General features: G+C 39.5%; 1 protein-coding gene across 2 annotated transcripts in view; it reads right to left on the minus strand.

Annotated features, from left to right (window-relative positions):
- hs3st1l1 (heparan sulfate (glucosamine) 3-O-sulfotransferase 1-like1) overlaps positions 1–19,474 on the minus strand; it is a 23,937-nt gene extending 4,463 nt beyond the window's left edge. The window contains exons 1-3 of one of the 2 annotated variants that reach the window (XM_008322142.3): positions 18,512–19,474; positions 17,990–18,066; positions 13,145–13,324 (exon numbers count right to left, since the gene is read on the minus strand). The gene's annotated coding sequence lies outside the window, so the exon portion shown is untranslated. Of the gene's footprint in view, positions 1–13,144; positions 13,325–17,989; positions 18,067–18,464 lie in introns of both variants that reach the window. The other variant, XM_025061208.1, reaches the window with a different exon arrangement.
- Positions 19,475–25,108: the final 5,634 nt, after the last annotated feature.

A 25,108-nucleotide genomic window follows, 5' to 3' on the forward strand; every position in this document is an offset into this window, starting at 1 on the left:
AAAAGATATTAGTACATAATCATTATTTCTGCATAAAGTGTTATTGTTCAGGGTGGTGGTTGGCATGAAGATGTGTTCTAGTAAGTAAGCCTGACTCAGTGATTGTTTTGGTGGGTCATATTTACACACAAGATGGTTTTGTTTTGATCTTTTTTATTTAAAAAAAATAAAAGAATAAAATAAAAAATTTAAACCATGCTAATCTGTCAGCTCTATGTTTCTGTTTTTTTTACAGGGCCTTTTAATGTAAGATTATCTCTCATACGACGCACTTCTCCCAGAGCATTTACTAAATATCAAAAATAAACAATAATCTGTTTTTTGTTTTTAAATTAAATTTGTTCTATTCCTCATTTATGTTTTTCAGTTGGAAATTGTCAGCAGACCCTTAAAATAAACAGTACAATGCATTTAGCCGCCCACATTCACGTCCAACTGTAGCTCCACAGTTTTACTCCCACGTGCCGGATGTGTCCTAAATAATGACCACAGTTTGGTTTTGTGTGCTGAAATAAACTCAGTGAATTAACTCTTGCTACGTTATTAGACGGTTTTGCAACTTTGTCACGTGTATCATGTTTTTCTTCGACAACTGTTTCCTTAAATGCAGTTTGGACATGTCATGATGGTGATGGACATAAATACACATGTATAAATACACACACATATAGACACACAATATACAATTATATACACAAAGAAAACTTTTTTGCAAGCACACATTGTGATTTCTGAGGGAATCTTATCTGTCATTAGCTGGTTTATACAGTCACATGTGTGGTTGAGTCAACAACCCAACCCAAAGAAGGTCTGTGTTTCCTAAACAAATACACCACAATTTGCATTGGTTCTACAGCCAGGAACAACATTGTGCACCAATCACAATCCATTTCACTTTAAACAACCTCTCATTGTAGAATGACAATACCCATTTAGTCACACAGCTCTGTCACCACAGAGCTACTCTCATCTGTCATTCGTGCCGTAACCCTGTTTCTCTTTGACATTTGTCAATGCTATGGGATTAAATTTAAGCGTTTCGTGTCACTTTCTGAATTTCCAGGAGACCTTTCTGTGGAAAAAATGTTCTGAATTGCCCTCCCTTAAATGAGTGGAATCCCATTCAATCCCAGGGAGTGTGACGACAACAAGCTATGAGAAGGAATTCAATAAGTGAATGGACGGCTGATCTGCGTTCAGCCTGCTGCTTCTGATGAAGCACCTGTGCTTCCCAGAGACTCACTGCAACGCGGCCTCCTCATCAGCCCTGCTACAATGAAGCTAATTCCACTCAGCCGGTGTGATATTAATGTAAATCTTATCGTGTATTTCTCATTAGAACTTTCCCAGTTCAAGATGAGTTTGATCTTCTCCGCGTCAGGTAATTGCTCTACAGTTTATCACAGAGAGAACTGCTGCCAAAATAAACAGACTTAATCAAAACAAATGCACTGACCTTACTCTGCCTTCATATGTCTAAGTTAAGAAGCTCAAGCTCCCTTTTGCTGTTTCCTGCAAGGCATTCTGCAAGCTGCAATACATACATACATACAAACAAACATACATACATACATACATAATGGATGAATTATGAGTTCATCAAATAAAATCCATGGCATCTCATAACGGACTGAGAAGACACTCTTAATCTTTGATGAGGCCAAACTGATGAATACTTTAATGAGAAAACCTATAAGGAGGTCTTCAGGGTGCTGACAAAGAGGCTAGAGATCTAATGAGCAAACTTCCAAAAGACGCACAATGTAGAGAGGATTTTACAGTCACGTAAGGTTGTTTATTAAACACCATAAATCTCACGTCTCATAAACAGTATTAAAAAAGGCGGCAGAGGCAATCTCATGTCAGCCAAGTCTTACAAAGCCAATGACAAGGCATATTGTTTTACTTGTGCTTTATAGCATTTTTTGTGAGAAGGATGTGATAAAGTGTCTTGCCTTACAGCAAAAACATCATCCATTTGCTAATTTGATTCCAGGTCAGATTTGAATGAGCATAAACAGTTGTCTGTTTCTATGCGTGGCCCTCAACCAATGATCAGCTGGATTGACTCCCACCATGAGAGCATGGACTGGGATTGGCTCCTGCTTCCCACCACTCAAGGATGACGCAGTAGAAGACGAACAAATTCATAACAATATGGTTAATCCTTCTAGAAATTAAATATTCATATAAAGTATGCATTTCAATAATGCAGTAGGATCTTCATATATCACACTTCTACTGACCAATTAAATCGACGTCATAAATATTTCACATCAGCAAACCCATGGTTAGGAATTCTGGGTCACATCCCTTTGTCTTCAGTCTGTTAATAGTTTGGAAACTGGGGAAGATTTTTGTGAACTCCAAATGCCAATAAAGGACAGCTCCTCAGGCTGAGGATGCAGTGATTTAGTTTCCCCTTTTCAGTACGTGCAAAATATTTTTAAATGAGGACAGATTAGGTTCGCAGCCAGGCTGGTCCGGTTGATTAAGGGTCAAATGTAATTAGAAGCTAATTCTGACCTTTCCCTCTAGGTGTACAGCAGTATCACAATGTTACTACCTGTATATGGTAATACTACTAAACCGTGTTTTCGACTTCCATTTCAAATTTTTCACTAGTGAGATTTCCTGTTTAGTTTGTGTGAAACAAATAGAATACAGTGATTGTAAAAGCAGCTTTGTTTGTATTTAGGGCAGGTGTACACGCCCGGGGAACATATGGCTTGCATATATCACAGACATGAGTATTTGAATCTGCAGTGAATGTGTGTACTTCAACATAACTTGAAAAATATCTTTTCCCTGGCACAACGACACCAAACTGGAAGACAAATTCCCACAGATCTGCCAATATTTTCCTTGCCAGTCCAAATATGTATTCAGCACTGCAGAACCTGAGGTTCAGCTTTTGGATCTACTGTGTTGTGTTGTTGGCTGCCAAACACTAAAATAAACACCAGACTCACTAGTCTGTGAGTTGATAATAATGCACTCTATGCAAAGAGTCCCCTACTGGGGTACTTTATGTTCTTACACATCAGCAGTTGAGATATGACTCAGTTAAAGGTACCAGTGTTGGCGAGTGTGTTCTCTGCTGCATACACCAGAATCACGGTGTCAACGAAGACGGACAGAACGCGACGTCTGGTTGAAACTCCATTTCCTGAGCCGTCAAACAGCCTGCCACAGTAACAGCAGACAGCCAGGATGCTGAGACTCTGGGGAGCGGTTATCAACTGACCTCCGTGTCCGTAGCTTCATTGTCATTAGTACACAGCAGGCTTAGCGTCGTTTGTTTGCGCGGAATGACAAGTGTAGTGGAGCGTAACTGTTAGGTTATGCAGATCAGAAATGGGAAAAGTATCAGGCAGACAACAGCAGCCAAACATGTTTGTCATTGAGGCAAAGTGTGAGTGACCTTAGACTTCCACAACATCAACGACCTCATCTGCATAAGCAATTCAAGTTGTTGCCACGTGTGCATTTCATCAGCCTTGTTCAATTGTTGGGGTAAAGATTGCTTAGTCGGCTTTAAATGAGGGCGTTTAAAAAACGTCTAATGAGTTGTGTCATTATCGGTGAAATTCACAACATTTTTCTTAATAGGACAACTTGACACTTCTTTCTGACAACGTGTCAGTCAACACATGGCCAAGATAGAAATCTGTATAAAAAAACCTTGTATTAAATCAACTTTTCCTTAATGGAATTTTCTGATGTCAAACTCACTATGAATCACTATAGGCCAGTTCCTTGATCTTGGAGTAAAACGGAGTTGCAACCACACCTGAACTCCAAAATTCACGATTAGGTTAATCAGGAAGGCCATTCTCGGTCAAATCATTCTGCAGGCAAATGGGGAAAATATGTATACATATGTCTAAACCCTGACCTGCCCCGAGGTCCACTTTAAGCCACATGCCTGTAATACCCACCCAAATAAGTAAACTAGTTAGTAAGTGCAGTGTTTATCTGTAATAACAAAGCACCACAGCCCCGCCGCCCCCCATTCTACCACGGGGTTTGACTGAGCAGAGTAAGAAGAGGTGTAAACTATCGCTGATGCATGTAGCTGTCATACTCTCTATCATGATATTATTTACGGCATTTGCCTTTGCATCGCTTCACACATCGGCGCGGCGCTGCTGGTTGGCGCTACCTCTGAGCAGAGTTTCCACATGAGCTGACGGGAGATGAGGGTGCTCGTGCCAGCTGGGTTTTACATCTGTTTTTTAAGATGAGTTTCCAGCAGGACTATGTTTACTGTTGACATTTTCATGGAAGGCTAACCACAAATATTGGCATTTACTGTAACTTCATACTGTACTTTCTCCTCTTGTTCTTTCTGGCGAACATAACACCAGCGGCGGTTGAAATGCAATCCCTGCCATTTGTGTCTTGCGTTCTGCCTGGATAGTTGGGTGGGATTTGCCATCGGTTTAAATCACCAGAGCATGCACAAACTGGGAGAGGGTATAAGTCAGAGAACATTCTGTTTTTAACTGTTTTTTTTTTTTTTTTACATCAGAACCACAACAGAGCAGTCAGGTGCAGAATATATATATATATATATATAAAAAATTCCAACTCATTTAAAACGGTTGAAAAAACTGGTAGACTCACTGACGATATCTGTGCTGCTGCAGCTGAGGTAATGTGACAGAATCAGGTTGCAAAGTATAAATAACTAGTACGAATTAGGAAAATCGCAACGTAAAAACAGCTTCAAACCTTTCACTTTCAGAAACTGACTGAAGAAGGAACGCAAATGCAAACAGCGACAACAAACATAAACGTGCCTTATAGAACTAAAATAGTTGTGTCGAATCCACAGGCACACAAACGAACACGTGGTGTCAAACTCCATCACTGGAGGGGCTCAAATTTAAAACAACAAAAGATCAATTGTTGATTTATTTACATTCACCAGGATGCCAGGAGGTAGGTTAGGTGCATTATGGGAGATGTTTAGGAATGTAATCTTAATTAAAAATAGAATTCTAATTGTGAACTACATAGATATGAAAATCTGAACACAGCATTTAGCACATCCAGTAAATATTATGACTCCATACTGACATACGCATTAGCCTGCGGACCTTATGTTTGACAAATGTGTTTCAAAGCCAGGATACAACATGTGACCTATTTTCTGTTGCTCACCACAATGTTATTGTGTTGACTTTAAAATGAAGCCTTTCGGTAAATAATGCAAAAATATATTCCACGAATGGAGTTGAAATGACTTTAAATGTGTCTTAACTTGGACAGGTGTATGCCAACTGTGTTCCTTACATAAGAACTAGGTGTCACCACTACTCTCATCTGTTCGCGGATCTCCATGAATAAGTCATCACCTCCTCCACCACAGTTCCCCTTTGGCTTTATGCTCTTCTGCAGCCTCTCTTGCCCAGTAAAATCCAGTATTGTGTTTATGAGAGACCAGAGAGAAAGCCTAGGTTGCAGGCCCAATAACTCCTTTTATCACTCCACCTCCTTTAGCTACAGTCATTTTATGGAGGATTTTTTCCGCAGAAGAACTCTTAATTAGAGAAGAATGTAGACGTCGGCACTGGGAACAAAAAGAACAAAAGAAACCACAACGGCAGAAATGCTGCCAGTCTGCTTTTGGAGGCGAGGAGACAAGAAAACAGTGTGTTGTGCTCCCGGAGCCATATCCATCAAAGGCTGGTGAAAATGGCCGTGTGAGGCTAGATTGGCCTGGTGTAAACAGTGGTTTGTCAAGACGGTCGGAGACGTGTCTGAAATTAGTTCAAGTTATTGATCGTCTTTGCAGCGTGACTTTATTAAAAGACTTTACCTTGTCAACGGAATTACTGCTGAAGCCATTACTGTGAGCTAATTCTGTTGCTCTTGATTGTAAATTCCTGGCCAAAAGACCTGAATGACTCAGGTTAAAGGGAAATACAACGACTTTTTCCCCCAGTATCTTTCTCATCCCTTATTTAAAAACTTGATTAACGTGGATGCATCAATGTAAGTGGGCTTTAATTTTACTTCATTTAACCTTCAATAGAACATCTTAAAAAATATAGTCAGTCCAATTATGTCTCTTTGGAAACTTATTTTTAAGGGGTGATTTTATAGCTTATTTCAATTAGATCTGTGTGACTGGTATTTCTGCAAAATACCCCCCAACTCTATACCTTTCTTGTAATCCCTACATTTTTAATTACAATATTATCATCGAGCACAGCACAAAGTTTAACATGCCAATGTAAATGTAACCTAATACTTATATGACTACTACCAGGAATGAGAAGAATTAATTAAACCCATTTAACAATTTTAATTGAGAGATTTTGTTCTCCATCAGAATAGTCCAATCCCCACATCAACCTCTGTTGTTAGCATCTAAAGATAAGATTTCAGACACAAACTCAACCTTGTGGCTACAAAGTCTTTTAGCCACCTCTACTTTTTGTCCAACCAACACCCAAACAACTTTCTTTTGCTAAAAAACAGCAGCAACATTTGAACCGAGACAACGATATATTAGTTGACGAGTGTGAGGCTCTTCTCTGTGGTCTTCATTTATCAAGCCCTGCAGTAGATCCCAGATTAGGCATCCTTCACTTCACTTAGTCTTGGAGAATTGTTTAGCGGCTTGTCTGATTACATCTGTCTCGAGGACACACCACGCTCCGATTGGTATTTAACCAAGATTAGCTTTAAATTGATGATTAACCTTTGTAATCCTGCGAGCATATTGAAAATGGCTCACTTGTCTTTACCACAGCGCCCCAAAAGAGAGGCGGCATTATCGTTCTGGGAAAATTGAGGCTCTGAAAGCAAATGAGACAGTGTTATCTGTCTCAATGCATGGCTGGATAATGAAGACATATTTTCACAGCAGAGAGCCGTCTCTTAATGAATCCCAACAGTTAGACTCTGGGTTATTAGCACACATCTTTTATTAAAACCTCACCGTGACCCTGATGAGCCACAATCACCTCTGTCCTGTAAGAGAAACTGAATTTTTCATATGATGTCGCTGTTGTTTATTTGGCTGTGGTAAGATGTAGAAAGCCACTTTAAATATGTATAATATACTGTAATTATATATATATATAATATATAAATTACAAATTGTATGTAAATGGTAATGTACTTAATTCAAATATATATACAGTGCAGATTTTTCACAGCTATATTTCTATTACATTTAATTAAATTCTGTGCTTAATAAACAAAAACAGGCTGAGAACGCACATGTACACATCTCATCTATTTACTTTCAATTTGTATGAATTCATCTCCATTTATCTCAGCTTGTATTGTCCACTGATAAACAGTGCTTTCACAGTAGCAGCGTACTTGTGATGACAAATTATACTAGATAGCTACAAAGCTGCATCCAATTACTCCTGAATTCAATAGATACATGGGGATCAGGTAGTAAATCAAGCTATTAAATTTATTCTTTTTTTCCTACTTGTATTCTGATTTAAAGTATGTGAATGTTAGTACTTCGGGTTAATAGCTCATGTTCCAAACCTGCCTCAAAATCTCACAGTACAGTCGTCCAACCTTTCCTCTGCAGGAAGGAGTGAGAGGCCGTAAACAGTGAATATACCTGTTACAGACAGACTTGAATCTCCAAGTGATTTTTTTTTAACATCTCACTTCTCGTGAAAGCTAAAGGTTTGATGTGAAGGACGCGGCTAGGTCACCGTTTTCATCTCCCGAGTGCTTAACTTGGAAATCAAAGCACAGAGTCTCTGCACTGCATTTGCTCAGTGCCTGACCTTCCCACAATAAACTTAAATCAATGTCCCTAAAGATCAAATTACACCTCTAGACAAACCCGGCTCTTTGCTTTTAAAACAAATGTCAAATGTTGCTTCTGGTGGCGACAGGGGCAGGAGCCAGGAGGACCAGTGGATGGCATTTTGTTCTCGTGTGTATTCAACTGCTCCTTTTGAATCTATTATTAGTGATGTGTTAAAAGAGAAAACAGAGGAAAGAAGATAAACGAGCAGCGAAGGCGAACTGAAGTGATTTGATATAGGTGAGCTTCAGATACCGGACTAAAATTTGAGCTCAAGATTTAGGATTAAACAATTGACCTCACACTTAGATGACGAAGCTGTCAAAGACAGAACAACACTGAAATGTCACAGCAAAGTTATTGCACAGCCTGAAGCTTTCTGTGAAGCAAAGCACAAAATAATTATGTGTTCATGTGCATCATGTGAGAACATGGTTAGTGTTTCAGCCTTACAGCAAAAAAATATTTTCTGTACTTTACACAGTGCTGTGATGGCAAGGTGAACTGTCCAGAGTGATCCCCACCCTCGCCTGATTTCTACTGGGATTACCCCGCCCCTCCCTTACCCCCCACCACGACCCTGAAAAGGATTAACCGGTGGAAGATAAATGAAGGAACGGTGCATCAGGAGAACCTGCAGAACCAGACTAACGTAGGTCATTCCTCATGACAGGTTCATGGTCTCTGTGAAGCTGCAGCTCGGCCACAAATGATCTGACAAATATGACAGGACACGGGTATAAAATAATAAATGTATGAAACGCAGTTGGCATTAATGAGATGAGGTTGGCAGAAAAAATAACTGAGAGCATGAACTGATACGTCGACTTTATAACAAAACTGATGGTGTCACACCTTGTTGTACATCTGGTTAATGTAGAATGAGGAGAGGGCTCAGCTTATTAAAGAACTATTTTAAGGTCTTTCTGACCCCTGGGATGGCGTCCACTCTGCATTCACTGTCCATGCATGTGGGTTTTTATAGCCTGCTGTTCTGACCAACCTCTTCTTCATCCTCTTTATCTTTAGACATGATGCCAAATCCTTCTTTTCTGTTTAAGCTGTTAATATTGATATAGGATTTCAAAGTTATAATTTGTGTTACAAACATGAATAGTTTCATTTTTGTCATAGTTGTCTGTGTGACTCTGCACAGACAAAAATGTTTCTATCAGAACCTAGTATTTATTATTATTTGGACAGTAAAGACACATTGTTCCACAGGAAGATAAACGTGTATCTGTTTCCATTAAGTATTTAACAGGAATTTAATTTAGGAAACCTTATCTGTAAAGTCTAATTTCCTACCACATGCAAATACAATTTGAATTTATTCATAGATTCACACACTTACTCATTATGTACTGCTTTATTCTGATAAAGGTCGTGGGGCGGCCGAGGCCGGTGGTCAGCTGACAACAACAGCGTGTTGGGAACATTTCACACAGAAACAAGTGAAACGAATGGATGAAGATGGCATGTGATTTTTCTTCACATTACTGAAATAAATTGCTGATGGAAGTGGTTCTCACGGCATTTTTACCCTCTGTTAATGCCTGTACGATCATTTGACCCCTTCATTACATGGTTCACTTATCAGCACAGCAACAAACAGTTCCTGCTCATTCATAGTTCAGCTCTGTCAGCCAATCAAAACAATACATTACAATACGCACACTAATTTCTCACTCGCTCCCTCTATATCTGCTTGTCCATTATTATCTCATATTTTCCAAATGCATCAGTACAGACAAGACTAACAAGTCTGTGCGGTCCTGACGTTTGACATTTGGCGATGAGCATTTTGTTGCTGCATTTAAAATGAGTGCCGTTGTTGAACAGTAAATACGGTAAAACCAGTACTGTAGTATAAACCATATGGACCAAAGTCCTTTGCTCTGAAGACCAGTGCCAGCAGCGCACTAATAAATTATGAACTTTGGCACAAATGTGCAAATCTGGGCATTAGCCTAGTTACACCCCGTACTGTAGGTTGCAGTGGCTTATTTATTATGTATGAACCGTGGACTGGAGTGAAGAGGTCCTGGCACTGAGCTCTGTGGCTCTCTGTAACTGAGTTCCCCACTCTGAAATAAAATATCTAACAGGAGAAGGAGCTCCAAAACACTGGCATTCAGCAGCTCTCTTAAAGTCTTCTTAAATAAAAAGAAACCCAGTATGGCTACACACATATCCAAGCTACTGAAAACAGTGGCATGACAGACACGACTGTTAGTTGCTGTTAGTTGATAGACAGGAAATGACGCGTCCAACTCCACAGACACATACGTACACCAAGATGCTGGCAAAGTCAACACACTCACTTAAAGTCAATCACAGACATATAATTATACAAAATCAAGAGGCTGGAAGATTTGAGAACTCACGAGGTCAAACGCTGAATCCAGAAAACATTCTGCTCGGCAAAGGACCATAATTAAGTCCTGTGACTCTCACAGTAATCATTAGCTCTCTGTAAAGCCAGGCGTCAGGCACATGGCAGCTGACACATCTATACGGGGGAGTGAACAGGAAATAATGATTCAAAAAAAAGAAAGAGTTATTATTGAGACAAGAAAAAAAATCACATTAATTCACACCCCCAGTCACCAGTCTCTCTTTTTGATATTCATCTAAATTCCAGAGCTGAGGGAGAATTATCGAGGAATACAGAAACTATTAGAGCGGAGCTCAACACACACACCTGAGGTGTTGGAAAATAATTTGGTAAAAAAAAAAAGGATGGTTGCCCCTGATAAGACAGATAATTGGCTGTTACACGAGTGAAGCGTCTCCTAAGAACTCATGTGTTTGACCGTCAGTCATTGATGCAGACAGAGAGGGAGAGAGAGACACTGGGAGAACATGTTAGTGTTTAGAGAGAGAATGGCCGGTCCTGGAGCTATTAGCATTAGTAGAAAAAGACATGAATAAAAGTATACGAGAGATTACAGCCAATGGTGCGTTCATCATCTCTCAGTCAGCACGAAAAATAAATAGATAATACTGGTGTCTACCCTTGAATCGAAAGCTTGAAGTTCCAGGAGCCAATCACAATCTGCAAATGCGTCTCACTGACTTAAACTGAAATATATATACTTGTATATGTTTAGCTTTAGTTTATTTATGTAATAACAGGAAAAAAATATTTAAGGTCATCAGTGCACCATTACGATAATGACCTTCTATTAGAGGTTCGTAAGGTTCATGTGTTTGTGGAGAATCAGAGCCACAGCTGATACAAACTGATGGACAGAGTCATGTCAGCTAGCTTTGAATTTCACTAATCATCAATTTGTCACACACCTAAAAAACTGTAGAATACAAAGTTTTATAAATCTGATAAGGCACTGCAGCTACTAAGAAAAAAAACCCATCATGTTTTAACAGAAACATGGCTAAGGTCCAATCAGATGTTGGCTGTTTATTCAACTGCCAATTACATTTAAAGAGAAAAGGGAAGATAATTTAATTATTTTATTCACATCAGAAGTAAAAACAATTACTTACTAGAGAAAGCTCCAACCTCAACACTTCATTGTCGACGTCTTTACAGCAGAGTTCTTACGTAAATAAAGCTTCTAATGAGAACGATGAGAACAAATGCCTGGTTTAACATCTCCTTTTAAACCCATCTCAGTGCTCTGAGTAATTGAACCTAAATGTACCTAACATCAGTAAGTGTTCGTATGATTTTTCTGTGAAGACGGCTGCAAAATAGGTTTTGCAAAAGAAGTGACACTTTTTTTTGTCGTCTTCTCATCCAGACTCTGTCTTACTCCAACTGAGTCATGTGGATTAACACCATCTAACAATAGGTAATGATTGTGCAGGAAACAGTTCCCGTCTCTACCTCACCCTCCTCCTCCTCTTTCTTTCACACAAAAGAAATCTCCTCAGATTAAAACCGACGTCCTCTGACGGTGTATATTTATCCAGATATAGATCACAGACACATTCAGTCTTCTACGGGGCTGGAAACATCATCAAATGTCCACCTACCAGCATGGCCTTTCAAACCACACTGAGCATCAGTCACCGTCTCACATATCACCTTGACAAACAAAAGTGTTTGATCAAAAAACAGGAAGTGTTCCACTTTAACTAAAGATAAACTGTGGCGGCAGCCATGAGTGATGAGGCCAGGTCCACTGTCACAACTGCTTCCTGTACAGTCACCGGCACAGTGTGTCAGAATGTGTGGCTGTGTGTGTGTCACTTTGGGGCTATGGGAGAACATGGAGGCGCACACACAGTGGGGACATGCAAACTTTATACAAACAGATCATCTAGAACCAGTTATGTTCAAACCTCTGACCTTCTTGCTGTAAGGCAAGAGTGCCATCCACTCATACACTATGTGGCCGTCACCTATCTTTTAGTGATTTTTTTTCAATCATTCAAAATCCAACAAAAGTCAATTTTATTTCCATACATATACAGCTATCCTCTCATCCTCTACAGTAAATATACCGCTGCTCTCCACATAACTTAAACAACTGTGGGAACTCCTACATTAATAAGAACTCCAATGTTTCTCCTGTGGTTAAAGCCTCCACCAGAAAGAACACCGCACAACAATTTAAAATATTTTTTATTTTATTTTATTATTTCACAGCGTGGCAGCATTAGGCTGCTGGGAATTACGTTTTGTTTTTTTATACCTGACTTAGTAAAACAGCTCACTGATGCTGTTTGAGAAGCAGCTTACACAGACCAGCAGCCACATGCTCTGTGGTACCACTTCATTTGCACAACAATTTGCATCCTGTGATGAAAAGCTATTTCACTTTGTAAGTCTGAACCAGACCCTGGAAATAAAGGTGAGGATATCTCAGTAGTTCGAGTTTGTAATGACGTTTTATATATAGTTTAACAGTAAATTCATTCATTCATCCACATCAACATAGAAAATACAAACTTAAGACTTTAAATCAATCAGTGCAGACTTCTTTCAGATACTACAACAAATAACATTTTAGAGTTTGCTTGTTTGTTTTTTTTCTCGTCTCCAGTGACGCTACTTCGGTGAAGGCAGCATTTTAATTACATTGATCAATACTCTATTACAAAGGATTTCGTGTAAACAGCCACTCGCTTCACTTGATTAATGCATTTGTTTCAACCTGCCAGATCTTCTCCACGCTGCAAAGCCGCGTTGGATTTATTCATGCGTAATAATTGGTCAATTAACCTCGGGTGGATTGGGAAGCAGCGCGCGTTTCATGGTTACATGGTGCCTGAGATGCAAGTGTTGCACGAAGACAAGTATCAAAATCACCGTGTTGATAAAAATCTCGTTATTTTTATATAAGTGAGAAGGAAGAAAAAAAAAGATGAGTTTACCTCGTTCTACTGTGGTTCCGAGAGAATCTCAGCGGCTCTCGGAGGTTGGGGCTGATCTCAGGGACGGAGGCAGAGGAGGTGCAGGATGCTGGAGCATGGAGCGCACTTCTGCGCACCGCCGGTCCACACTGGGGGAAACGCGTCTGTCGTCCCTGTCGGCCAGTGTCATCACTGACTCATCTGAAAGCAGACACCAGAGGGAGGACGTCAGTGGTTTCTCTAACTCCTCTCTGTCTCCGGCTCGCGCAGACCAGTCTGATCGTTGACGGGCTCGCACAGTTCTGGACGAACCACTTGCGGTGTGCAGCAGCAGAAGCAGACTGAAGGGAGCGGGGAGGAGCTGATGCCAACAAATGATCAAGCAAGGTGCTCCTCTCACTGATGCTCCTCTCAGCATCAGCAGCCTCAGCCTCGGCAACATCTCAGTCTTGATCAAAATCTCCAGAATTTCATCAACTCCTATTTATTGTTGCTTATTGTTACGTTAGAAAAAACATAATAAACTGAACATAGTTGGTCGAACACAAGTGCTCTTTTGTGTATCGTTTTAACAACATGCACTGCTGATTCATTATATCATTACTTTTCAACTAGGGGTACGTGGCCCCCAGTGGTACCAGTTCTCATTTGCCTAGATGACCTCACCAATAGGCCACCAGCAGGAACATGGACACAGGCCCACGACACATAAAACAAAGACAACACACAAGTCAATATGTACTGCAGCAAACGTGGTCAGAACAAGCTGAGTAATTAAACAAAGTACTGTATATGAACAGGTTTTAACAGTGTTATTGAATCAGTAGTTTATCTTCTGGGTATGGATCATTACTGTAAGAGTTTTTCTAGACATGTAAAGCTCCACAGAATAGTAAGTTTCCCTGGTCGGAGAGGGAGAGTGAGATGCTGAGCACTAAGGGTAATTTGTCATGTGACTTCAGATTAACATTTTTCTTTAAAATTATCTTTAATGCAACATATGTACGTGTAATAAATACTATTAGATTACCACAAGACCAGTAACAATTTATCAAAACATATTCAGCCACACATTTTAGCCAAATATTCAGAACAAAGCTGACGCCAAACTTGGAATATTCTCTGTACATTTTGTTTTGCAGTAGCAAACAAAATGTACAGCAGTAGGACAAAAGACTCCATCCACCAGTGTCCTGCAGCACAGAATGTACTAACGTAACACTTTCCATGGTCTGCAAAAAGCAACATCCTTCTAGGACACAACACTCCAGACAGATTTTACCCATTGGGTTCAATTGACCCATCAGTTACATCACATCAGAGTCATTGCTTTTCTTTTCACTTGAACCAGATTTTGAAGACGTGCGAGATGAAAAAGTGATTAAAGCGAAGCTCAGTTATTCAGACAGACACACACAAAAAACAACAACAACAACAACAAAATGTGGCACTATAGTTGAGCAGGAAATCAAAAAGACAGAGCAGAAACAGAGAGGGAGGTTTGAGACCAGCTTAGTTCTTCAGTTCTTCAGTCATGGTGTGAAGGGAGTGTGAATATCAACCTGTCAGTTTTGGAAAGAAGAGATCTGACTACTGGTGTGCTGCAGGATGGCAGAATACATGCACTGCACAGCCAAAAAATAACTCTTTTTTTTTTTTACATCAATTATTTTAAAGTAGCTTTGGGGCGCTAGGGCACAGGGTGTTAATGAAATTCAAAAGGACCACACACACCAGGGACCATTGGTGCTTGGAGTTTTTGGTGAAATAAATATTTTTTTTAGGTTGCTTCACAATTGCTTAAAGCATAACTTCTCATAGTACAGTCCCACGCTGTGTTCTGGATCCAAAGACTTCCAGTTTTGAAAACCTTGCTGCAACACGCGTCATATAAGGATCACATGTTGTCGGTTGCATTCACTGTTAGATTTATTACTGAGAAACTGGCCAACGTTTCTGCTTGTTTCCCCTTAATTTTTAAAGTGTGCAGTGAGTAACATTTGCTCTGCTTTATTCAAGGTTTTATGACAGAGAAATGTTGAAAAAAAAGCAGGCTCTCCTTATTAATCATATTTTGAGTAAAACATCTTCAAAACACTTATTTAACTTCCTTAACTAATTTACCTTATTAACTTATTTAACTTCCTTAACTAATTTACTTGAATATATATATATTTAACGACACTTTAAACAATGGTAGCGTGTGTGCGAATTTGTCCTGAATTTTTTTTGACTACCTCTCCAGCACTCTCCGCCCCCGTACTCTTACCAATGTGACTGTGGGATGCAATAAAAGACCTTTCAAACCCTCCTTTACTCCTAAGCTCACAAAGTACAAAAAGAAAAAGAACAAAAAAATCAAACAGCAGGCTTGAAAAAGTGTGGAAACTGTCGTCCTCTCCTCAACTCAGATAAGATGTGAAGCCCTCACATCTTTTCACATTTGCTGACTGTGCGGAAATGTACGAACGCAAGACACCTCTCTCATCTGGATACGAGTAAGAAATCATTTGAATTGGCACTTTTAAAAACTCTAAAAATCTCAATGTTATTTAATTAATATTGTTCTACCAACCGCTACAACCTGCAAATATTCCTCATTTTATTCTTTTGCTGTCTATGAAAAACTGCAACAGAATGTTGACTTGGTCCCCGTGCCCAAGCTGGTGATTTCAAAACAGCTTCAAGACCACACAGGTGGGACACGATGTGTCCATTCATAATGGAAGTCCACACCTCAACTGTCCATTACCACTGTGTTGCCTCCGTGGAATATTTTCTACATAAAACTGTCTCAGAATTGTGGCAGCTGTGGATGAATGCCTAAAGCGAGCGCTAAAGAGGGGTCAAGCAAAGAGCACATTTATATTTCAGCAGCTCAGACTTTCTTAGGAGACGGACTGATACAGAGATTTCAGTTTAAGAAAAGACATGGTATCCGTAGGTCAGAAAATAGAAGCTGTCTTAAGAATATAATGCTGGGGGAAAAATGTTGGGGTCGGGGGCTGTAGAACAGAGCAATTTCCAAAAAAAAATATTTAAAAAAAATCATTGTCAGTGAAGCTGAGATGAGGATTTGGATGTGAAAAACAGTCAGCTGGGGTGTTAACTGTGCACAAAAGAGTGCTTCTAAAAGACAGGATCACTGTTTGGAAGGTGGAAAGAAACATTTTGTCATTGAATAAATGTTGTCTGGTCAAATTATTTTTGAGTATCTTTAAATATACACTACCGTTCAAAAGTTTGGGGTCACTTAGAAATTTCTTTCATGGAAAACACAAAATTGTCTGGGTGACCCCAAACTTTTGAACGGTAGTGTATATTATATAGGTATATATATATATATATATTATGTAGACAAACAAATGGGAGACCGATTATAGACAATACATTTTTACACACATATATAAAGATATCAATATATTAATATATATACATATATCTATATACAATGAACAAAAATATAAATACATCAAAGATCTAATTTTTTTTTTATTTACACAAAAAGCCTATTTCTGTCAAACATTGTTCACAAATCTGTCTAAATGAGTGTTGTTGTGTGAGCACTTCTCTTTTGCCAAGGTAATCCATCCACCTCACAGCTGTGTCATGTCAAGACGCTGATTAGGTCACATGATTATTGGACAGTGTACCTTAAGCTGACAACAATAAAAGGCCATGTTAAAATGTGGTGTTTTGCCATATTTGAGGGTGTGGGAGATCAAAAAAGTCAGTATCTGGTTTGACCACCATTTGCCTCTTCTGTAAACTGAATGTTACAGCAGCCGTCTGGGTGACTGGTCTCACAGGATCTTGGAGGTGTTTCTCAGAAACACCTTTGGAGACGGCTGGTGGTAGAGAAATGATCATTTAATTCACGGGCGACAGCTCTGATGGATATTCCTGCAGTCAGCATGTCAGATCCACACTCTCAAAACATGACATCTGTGGCTTTGTGTTACAATAGAATTGTGCCTTTTAGAGAGGCCTCTTATTGTGGTCAGCCTAAGGCACAGTACAGTAATCATGCAGCCTAATCAGCATCTTGATATGCCACACCTGTGAAGTGGATGGATTATCTCAGCAAAAGAGAAGTGCTCACTAACACAGATTCAGATATTTGTGAACAGTATGAGATAAATTAGTCTTATGACCAGAAAACATTTTCAGATCATAAAAAATGAACAGATATTTTTGTTCAATGTATACATGTATCATATATATGTACGTGTCCTAAAGTACCAAGAACTGAAAGTACTTTCATACCAAAATAATTTCTTCTGTTTGATGAACAACGGCCTTAGTTAATTACCAAGTCAAAAAATGTTGGTTTATTTTTAATAGTTAATCTACGTGGAGTTCGTACATGATTTAAATGCCATTCTGTGATTGGCAGGCTCCGAGCCACAGCCAGTTCACTGCACTGAGCCAGGAGCAGACTCCATGCTGATGAAATTTTCATCGAGCAGATCGGTTTCACGACTCCCCTGTGAGTTGCGTCAGCGTGTACTTTTATCATTCTATCAGACCCACTAAGAGCGGCAGATTTGATGTCTTGATAGCTGAGGGAACGTACGCTGCAATGTTATCAGGAGTGTTAAAAGAGGTGGAAGCAGATGCTAATCAATACACTGATTCTCTACGGCTGAGGTGACACCATGTCAACCCCAGATGAAAGGACTGGTAGGGTCTGTGGTAGAAAATTAACTAATCTGTGTAAAACAGTTGGACTCCTTTAGATTTCCAAAACTATAATGTTTTTATTTTTAATTAATATATATATAATTATATTAATATATTTTGTAAATCATTTAAATTAATTTTAATGAAAATAGAAACATCATTTTTAAGCATTGTGTGTCTAACCTGTTGACCAGGGCGGTCAGTCATTTCCAGTGAGAGCCACATCAACATTAAGATTCCCTCTCAAAGGGTTGGTTTTACTGAAAGACAACATAAAAATAATAAATTAAAAATACATTTAAAAAAAAAAGTTGTAGAAGTAAGCATTGTGATTGGGTCCAGACAGGACTCAAATGCAGCACTTGGGGGTCAAGTTAGTGTTTTATTTTTTTAATCAAGAGTCCAACTTAAAGGACCCAACATAGAGCTCAGGAATGTAACCAACTGGGACAGAAGACACTCAGAGACAGAGGGGAAGACACTGAACAGACAGAACTGAGCAGAGGAACACAGACAGAGCATGTACTGATAAACACAGGACTGAAGGGTGGAGACCAACCAACAGAAATACACATTAAACAGGCTGCACAGAACAGAAGGCTGAGCAGAACAAACACGAGTGAAGAAAACAGGACACATGGAGATCATAGAAACCTACCACAACACAACAGAACAGAACAAGACGACAATAGAACAGGAACTCACAGGTTGGGAAGAACAAGTCCAACACAGAGACCTGCCACAAATCTCCAAAAACAAACTGTTAGCCAGAAACACCGGTGTGAGGGAGGGGAGTATATATAACCAGGTGTGACCAGTGAGTCTAAACGAGACAGGCACAGGACACAGGTGAGTGTGATGAAGTGATTACCCAGGCAGAGAGACAGAAGGGCAGAGAGACAGACAGCCATGACAATCACAGCTGATATAGTCATAAATATCAATACAGATATCATGAAATATGAGCTGTTACAGAGATGACCTCTGTGTTGTGAACAAAAACTATGGGCTTCTTACACAGACCTGCTGGGGGCACACAAAATGTATGAATCTGAACCCCATACACCTCTGATAACAAGGAATGGTGGTTAATAGTTTAGCAGCTTTACATGTGCCTTACACGCAAAAGGTCTTGGGTTCAAATCCCAGTTTTTCAAGAGTTCCTAAATTAAATTATTAAATATTTATTATTATTCCTTGCTACACATACCAACTACATACTGTCTCAGGGTAGTTTACAGGCCACTAAAAATGACCTGATGGGCAGGATTCAAGCACGGAGGCCTTGAGTTTGACACATGTTCTGTGGACATATATGAAAAAGAGACTCTAAAAAATGTCATACCATAACATTTGAAATTGAGCAGAAAATTGTAATTACTCTACACAAACATGTTTTTGAATTGGTGGATGATTAGCTGCTTTGCTTGCTTCAGGTACATAAAAAAACAAAAAAACATCCTTGTACAAGGTTTGTCTGTCATAAACAAGGTCATTTCAGTCCAGGAGTGGACCCTTATCTGTCTCTGGGGTGAATTTCTTTTACTAGTTACATTTGAAAACCATGTGTGTGTGTCTACAGTTCACGTTCATGCGTTCCAATTTTGCAGCTAATTGTACAATATATTTACTGACTCATCACAATCACGTTCCCCAGTTGGTTTCTCTGTTCACTCGTGTCTAAACCCGGTCATCTGGTCAAACCTTATGACCCTCCACTGTTTCAGGTCAGAGGTCAGGGATATATGCTCAATGTGAAGTTATATTGACGTGTTTTGTCATCTGTGAGTAGATACACTGAGAACAATCGTTGAACTCTCATTTCATTTAGATGTGTAGTGGACTTGACTGCAGGTCCAGTATCGACTCGTCTGTCTCCTTCAACTGGTTCCATCAGATTAGTTTTTAGATATTTGCTAATGCTACAACAGCAGTCCAAGTATTGGATCTGCAGCAGGCAGTTTTGCTGTAGTGACCACAGTCCAGATCTTTCTCCCATTAGAAATGTCTTAGACAATGCTACAAAACTAATGTTTTCATTTTGCTATTTTTCCGTCCTTGTCCACCTTGGATTGGTGGACATGTTGTCCAACCAGGAGGATGAATCTGAGGAACTGGCTGAGCAAATTTGGAGCAGGTGAAATTTATAGGAAAATTATAATTGTGTTTTTGTTCACATTTTCACAGCTGACAGTCTGACACCTGCCTCTGTGTGAATTCGCCACATTGACAATACACTGTTGGGATTTGCCGTGTGGTTTTCACTTGGAATTTGTGTAGCACATTAACACATTCCATGTCTTGAGTATTTCACAGCACTACCCTACAATTCTGGGTCTTGGAAAATTTTATGCAGTAAAACACAGCACATTTAAATAATACCTCATTAGCATGCTGTCAGTTCAAGCAAGATGACTTGTGAAGTTTAGGTTCACTGTGTAAAAATGAACCATTCCATGTTAATGTGAAATGTTCCCTGTCTGCTAGAGATCATTAGCCCGCACCTGGACTGGTGCCAGTTCAAGAGCAAAAGTAGTAGTAGTAGTTTTACATAGATTTGACTTCCATCACAGTGTTACTCTGTAGCGCCACCCAGAGTCCTGTATGCTGATGTCTGTCGTGGCCTAAAACAGCAGCGCTCCCTTTATACCTTGTGTGATAATGCTTGTCGTCCTGCAGGGTTCAAAAGATTGAGCACCTGAGCATGGACTCAGATTATGTCATAGAATGAGAGCTAATCTCCTCCTCCTGTGAGCTGGTGCACCATAGTGACATTAAGACAGTAGACCAATCAAAGAGCCAGACTAAAACGCTGCTCGTTATCTGTGTGACCTTCTACGCTGCTGTGTGGAGCTTCTGCCACAAAACTGTGGAGGGACAAAAAAAAGGATGAGAAGCTGATCATTTGGAGATAACAATACGATAATGTGCTGAGCTCTCAGGTATGTATGTTCTCCCCATGTATGAGTAAATACTCTGGTTTTCACACCCAGTTCAAAACATTATACAATACATTTCACACTCATTTCACACCCAGTTCAAAACATTATACACATCAGGGGACTGGGTTGTTGGGAGACTCAGATTTGCCAATGTGTGTGAATGTTAAGTGTAAATGCTCCTCTGGGACACAGCACAGAAACAAGTGGTAGAAAAGGAACGACAAAGTAGCTCATCAGCATAAAAATGCAATGCTAGGACAAAAATAAGTGTTTCAGGATTTAAACAATACATGCTATTTGAATAGTATTCCATATATAATAAATATAAGCCACAATGTATACTATATTTTATTACATTGAGACAACATAGAGGATTACTTACAAAAACAGATTATAGGATTATTATTGGGACTATACGGTGCTAATCTTTTTCTTATGCTAAACAAATATAATTATTATTGAATAATGAATAAAAGTACAAGAACAAAACATGATGTTTCTTTCACTACAGTATTTTGTAGCATTGTCTGAGGAGTTTGTGGGGGGGGGGGGGGGGGGTAACTGTGAGAAGCTAATGCTGTTTGGGTGGCCTTGATGTGGAAAAGTTTGAGAAGCCAATGGCTGTACACCCAGTTAAAAAAATGCAACATCTTTGTGACCGAGACACTCATTTAAATATGAATAAACCGTTGTACTGCAAAAACCTTTGACCATGTCCAAGGGGAATTTTAAGAACTTTTAAGGACATTCTGAGAACTTTTAGAATTCCACAATGTCAGACGAGTGGACACCTCAACAGGAGCCTGTACGAAGTCTTAACAAGCCACGGCCTGTGATAGACAGATGCCTTTGGACGTTCTGTTTGGAAGTGAGTCTCTCTGAAACATCCCTGTCAATCTGCCTTGATTGAAAGTGATCTGGCCTCTGCCTCCAATGAAACGCTGCCTAATCCCAGCAGCGTCACGTAACCTTTTGTCTGTCACTCCACAGCAGCAGCAGCAGCGTTGTCAGAAAGCATTTACTCTTTTTTATGTGCCACTCAAACATACATCCTTCAGGCTATTTCTGTTTAACAAAACTCTTACTCCCCCACACGTCTCCACTCAGAAAAGAAGACGCTGCATCAACACCAAAGACACTGACAGGAGTGTGATGCTGGCCCACAGTAAGCAAATCTGACAAGCTGCACCGTCTCCTGATTTATTATTGTCCTGAAAAGTAGGTCAATCAAGCGTGGAGTTAGAGAAGCGCATTTAACAAAATACAAATGCTGAGTTAAGACGACTATAGTTGGGTCTGTATTTAAAATTCAAGTGTTCAGGTGAAACAATAAAACAATTTATGGAGAAACATTTCGTAGTCTTTTTTTAAATGTAGTCAATGCGTTTCATTAGCACGCTAACTTCCACATCAGCTACTAACGTTTAACACTAGTTTTAATTATCTTTTGATTCACCTCTGAGCTTTTGAAACATTCATTCCCTACAGTCAGAGTACGACTCTTGGTTTTCCTTATTGTTTTTGCAAAGCTCTCAGTAGACCAGGCTGCATCTATAATTCAAGGAAACAGTCGGCATCAGAGTGTAAACAGTCAGTCCCATATAAGAATTATAAGGTTGTGTAAAAATTCAATTTTGGAAATAATTGTACATTTTTGTAATAGATGCCTGCTTTAATGTTACACCAAGACATTTGGAAAAATGAAATGAGCAGATCTGTGGTCAGATTGGGTTAATGAAACACTTAATTTCTTCTTTTGTTTGTACAGAAATTATTTAAACAAAATCCACAACTGTTAGCAATATTCCTTACGACTCTCTGTGAATTAACTCATTTTAAATGGACGGGGAAAAATGCCCGAAGGTTGGTCCGAGGTCAGCTTGATTGTGTTACTTATTAGAGGAACCAGGAAACAGGCAGCACGAAGGAGACACTGGTCAGGTGGAGAAGGTTAATATCCAGTACATTCAATAAGAACAGGGAAAAAACATCATCATAAACACTGGCCTGGCTACAGTACAGTAAATATGTCTGGGCACATCATAAGGAGGATTAGAGAAATAAATGTTTGTTTTTTGTTTTTTTAAGAAAATTAAAATGATCAGTAACATGTTATCCAGGACCAAAATCACTATAATTATGACTTGACACGTTGGGTTTTATATCAGCCATGGAATATGGACATATATATATGTAAACTACCTCGATGTTCATCAGCACAGCTAAACATTTACTAGAATATAATGTGTGTTTTTGTGTTGGGGTGGGGGTCAGGTGGTGGTGGTGGGGGGGGTGCCTATACTGTGTTTGCATATTAATTTGCTTTTAAGGCTCAGCAAACAACAGTGGTGATGGCTCACAGTGGATTCAATAAAGTTGTCATTATGGGAGAGTATGGCCTTTTGCAAATGGACTCCCCGAACATTTATCACTCATTTCACCGAGAACATAATTCACTCTGTTCACACACACACACACACGAATACACACATAATAGCACATATTTCAAATGTGCAGAATGGACAGCTTTAATGGATTTGTGTGGTAATAAGCGTGCACACCCTAACGGTGCCTGCTGCTGCTGGAAAGGCCAGATTACCAATAAAATGTAAAACCAGGATGCTTTTGTAGGAGATGCAGCTGCATATAGAGCATCTATAGAGCAGCGCTGCCTACAGTTTCCCTCCCTGATGTTCAGCAGTCGAGCTGTTATCACGTCAGCCCTGGGATCCATCTGGTATCAACTTGATACCATGTGGCAGGGAAGATATGGGATATACTACAGTCCTATATTATCAGTGGCTTCATCTCCACACTTACAACAGAAAAAAAGCACCAAATAAAATAATAAAAGTGAGGGGAAATGATTTTCACCACATTTTTTTTGTTTTGTCTCTGACACACAATATCTTTAGAGTTATTTGTATCCTCAGGCAAAACCCAAGACCTAGTGTGTTTTTGTTTGAGGTTCGCCTGTGATTTGTTTTACTTTTTTAGTCTTTACTTTGCGGCGCGGTGCGGCACGTTCATATAGAGCAGGTGGCAGTTTAGCCTAAGGGAAAGGCAGATTGACTGATTGCTAAGTGCACTTGTTAGGATCACAAGTGTCTTTTTGTTGTCATTTAAAATGTTGCCTCAGCCTAATAAATATCAGAAGAGTCAACGATCTGTTATAATTCTGACAACGTCACGACTGAAGAACAGCTGTTATTAGAACTTACAGAGATGGTAAAATAGAATTCACACTAAATGCAGTGCAATGTTTTCCACTGTGAATCACTGCTGTGTGTCAGGTAAGCGACACAGTCTTATTTGCATGTGGCTGCAGGTGTTATTTTCTGAGTGTGTTGTTCTAAAACATGTGCGACGTACAGTTGTTTTTCATATGCAAATACAGTAGAAACCCGGTGAACACGTGCCTCGACACGAGCACGTTTTCACAGACTTTCATGAATTCATTCATGATAGCTACCTGACCATGTTTTCAACATAGGACCAGGTGTAAATGCTCATACCAACAGACTACTGCTGGTATTTTGTCACTATTTACACAACAAATAATTGTTTTTAAAGAAAATAGAAATGCCTATTATCATGGTACTATCAAAAACACATAATATCTTCCAATGTAAAAATTAAAATAGTAAACAAAGACAGGGCTGCCAACAGCAGCTCTGTCTGCACACTACCATGGAAACACCCACTCAGTCACAGTCAAATTAACAGGTTCCACTCTCCTCTGTCAACATGTGTGGGAGTTCACCTGAGCCGAGTGGCGAGGTTGTTAACACCCTGTGACATCGCTGTGTGAATGTACTTCAGCGTCCGTCCCTAAACTATTTCCATGAAAAACTGGTTAAATTGTATTTTTTTTACTCTTAGTCAATTTACATTTCAAGTGTCTGGGGGCGGGGGCTTTCTTTGTATGCTGGAAAACACAAGTTCACAAAGCAGGAGTTACAGTGCTCAAATATGCACGTTTAATTTCATGGACATGAAACCAACAAACCCTGAAAGGCAGGAGACGCCCCTGTGCCGCTGCCACCACCAGAAGATTTATTTAAATGAAAAGTGAGAAGTAGAGCAGCTTCAAGCGTGTACTGAATATTAGAGTTGGATTGAATCGCAGCGGTAGTTAGGACAGACATTATTATGTATGTCACCAAATGCTTTATTCATATATTAAAGAGTACTATACACAAAGTCCTCAGGTGAAACAACAAAAATAAGAACTGTTGTTTTTTTAAAAAAAAACTATTTAAGGCAGTGACTGTGTGGGGGAAATAACATACTGGAAATACTAACAAAAATCAGACCATGTTTTTAGTAAGCTAACCTTTAACAAAATGTCGGTGCCCAA

The sequence above is a fragment of the Cynoglossus semilaevis genome, chromosome 12 (genome assembly GCF_000523025.1).
Source record: "Cynoglossus semilaevis isolate Cse_v1.0 chromosome 12, Cse_v1.0, whole genome shotgun sequence".
Lineage (NCBI taxonomy): Eukaryota > Metazoa > Chordata > Actinopteri > Pleuronectiformes > Cynoglossidae > Cynoglossus > Cynoglossus semilaevis.